Here is a 2,872-nt window from a genome sequence, read left to right as displayed (position 1 = left end):
ATTTTGAATCTCCGCAATTCGTTCGGAGAGTTGCTTGTTGGAGGCCAAGAGCTTTTCGTAAGCTTCCACTTCAAGCTTACTCCTTCGGGTTTGGCGATCATTTTCAGAGTTCATGGCTCTCGCTGCCATCTTTTCTATTAAGTCATACCCCGCTTGTGGGGGAAGAGCATCGAACTCGCCAATTGAAGCCGCATCTAGGCCAAACCTCCAAGAGTATTGTAGACCATCATAAAATGTTGCAACCAATTCAGCTTGGGTGAGATTGTGTTGAGGACATTTCCTCAAGAGCTTCTTGAAGCGCTCCCAAGCTTCATAGAGATTTTCTTCAGTGGGTTGCACAAAAATCATGATGTCTTTTTTCAATTTCCTCAAAAGGGCTCTTGGGAAGAACCTTGTTGTAAACTTTTCCGCTAAGTCTTCCCAAGTAGTGAAGCTCCCTTGAGGTTGAGAATTCAGCCATTCCTCAGTGGTGTCCTTCAAAGAAAATGGAAACAAGCTCAACCGAATTGCATCTGCCAGAACATTGTTCACCCGGTAAGTGTTGCAATTCCGGATGAACCTCTCCATGTGAGCATGTGGATCTTCCAAACTACCTCCACCATATTGGTTTTGGCTAACCAAGTTGATGAATGCCGGTCTCAACTTAAAGTTTCCCACTCCCTCGGGAAAGGCAATGCTCCCGGGATAGTCATAACTCATGGTAGCCGAAGTGAGTTCCCAAAGAGACAGGTTGGAATTCTCAACTTCTTGTTCACATAATCGGAGGGTGATCCTTTCTTGGATTCTTGCCTCGATATGAGCTTGCATCTCCTCCTCCGTCATATGACCACCCATGACGGTGTCTCTCTCGAGAGCAACCTGAAAGTGTGACACTCAAACAGAGAAAGATTAGTAGCACCAATTCTAGACAAAGATAAAAATAAAAAAATAAAACCATAAACTAAAAACTTAAACAAAAAACCACAAACAATTCCCCGGCAACGGCGCCAAAAACTTGTTGGTCAATCCGCAAGTGTACAGAATTCACCCGGTTTTAATTTATCGAACCACAGGGAATTGGTGTGGCAATTCAGTTTAAGCCTCGAGTTCACAGTAGGAAAGCGAGTAAAATTCAGTTTTAAAGGTTGATTGATTGTTGTGATACTTAATTAGAAAGCTAACAAAGATAAGTGTGTGATAATCAATGGTGAGAATGCCTTGGGTTCTTGCTTGACTAATTCAGTTCAAATCAACCTATTCTATCCACAAAACTCCGAGTCTCTCCTTGATGTTCTAGCCTAAGATGCCTCACATAGACAATCCTCTTAAGCCAAAAGATAAGCACAATTCCTTGATAACCTAAACATTTGCTAAAGGCATTAAGCATGCAATTCAGGCCAACAAACCCCAACCATTCCTCTATTCCTAGTAGCAAGTATAGAAGAGGTAATCCCACAACAAGTCCCTAATCTATAACAAACTTCCATTCTATTATAGAAAAGTATAAAGCTAGCACATGTTCTAACTTGAAACATAAAGCATGGATATGGGATTCAAGGGTTTACTCAGAGGATTCATGAATAGAAATAGGAATTAAGATTAAAACATCATAAGTCTTACAAAGAACCCAAAGCAAAAGGGATTTAGCCAAACATGGCTATGAAATCCATACAAGAAAAGAAAGACAAAACCTGGATCATAGGACTTGGAGGAAGCTCCTCAAGCTCTAGAACCCAAACCCTCTCTTCTAACTTATTGAAATATGAGAAAATGACAAAAGATCCCAAGAGAAATGACAAAAATACTATTTATAGGTAAAATGGACGAGATTTCTGGTGTGCCGGGCGCTCAAGCGCCAGACTGATTTTTCCAGCATTTTGGCTTCTGCCATCCTGGCGCTCAAGCGCCCCCTGGCGCTCAAGGGCCCCCTGGTGCTCAGGCGCCACTGTGGGGCGCTTGAGCGCCCCAGCTCGCCTAAAGAACCTTAAATCTTCATTTTAACTCCTCTTTAATGCCTCCTTCAAGTCTTTAAACCCCTTGGCCTTCTTCCTTCAGCTGTTACAACCTGGTTACTTGCATAGAAAGACTAGGAACAAAAGCAAGAAACTCAAAGGTTAAATTGCACAAAAGTATAAAATGAACTAGGAATTAAACAAGACCCCTAAACTCTACTAAAATACCATTAAAGACCTTATAAAACTATGAAATTACCAAAGCAATGCAAAAGGGCTGATAAAGATAAAAATGCATGAAAATGCATGAAACACTACATGAGACTCAACAAAAAGACTCAAAACCCACAACGAAATGACCCTAAAAACACTACTAAACTAGGGTCATCAAGTCTATAGACCCATCTGTTCTGTAGAGCTTTCTTTCCTTCTGGTAACTTGGTCAGAGACCATGTTCCATTCTTCTGAAGGGACGTCATCTCGTCTTTCATTGCTAACTCCCACTTGATAGAGTCCCCTTGCATGGCTTCACCAAAATATTCTGGCTCTCCAGCATCAGTTAACAACAAATAATTCAACGAAGGAGAATACCTTTGTGGTACTTTCGGCGTTCTTGTAGATCTCCTCACTTGAGTTATAGGAGTTTCAATTACTGTTGTTGGCTCTTGTTCTAGCTCAACTTCTACCCCATCATCCTCGTTCTCGGGATTAATCTGGTTTCTTTTGGCTACATCACTTTCTGAAATTTCTTCCAAAGCCACTCTTTTAGAAAGTTCCAACTGTTTACTTGAAATCATAGATTCTGCAGAAGACCTGTCTTTATAAAGCACACTTTCATTAAAAGTGATATTTCTGCTTCTAATGATTTTCCTGTTTTGTTCATCCCAAAACCTGTAGCCATACATATCAGACCCGTAACCAATAAAGAAACATTTTATGGC

General features: G+C 40.9%; 1 non-coding gene across 1 annotated transcript; it reads left to right on the top strand.

The window, feature by feature from the left end:
* Nucleotides 1–259: 259 nt before the first annotated feature.
* Nucleotides 260–366, top strand: LOC130721742 (small nucleolar RNA R71). Its single transcript, XR_009013661.1, has one exon. It is a non-coding gene; the product is annotated as a small nucleolar RNA R71 (small nucleolar RNA).
* Nucleotides 367–2,872: the final 2,506 nt, after the last annotated feature.

Source organism: Lotus japonicus, chromosome 5 (genome assembly GCF_012489685.1).
Source record: "Lotus japonicus ecotype B-129 chromosome 5, LjGifu_v1.2".
Taxonomy (NCBI): domain Eukaryota; kingdom Viridiplantae; phylum Streptophyta; class Magnoliopsida; order Fabales; family Fabaceae; genus Lotus; species Lotus japonicus.
The sequence above is the reverse complement of the archived record's forward strand: the minus strand, read 5'-3'. Positions and strand labels throughout refer to the sequence as shown.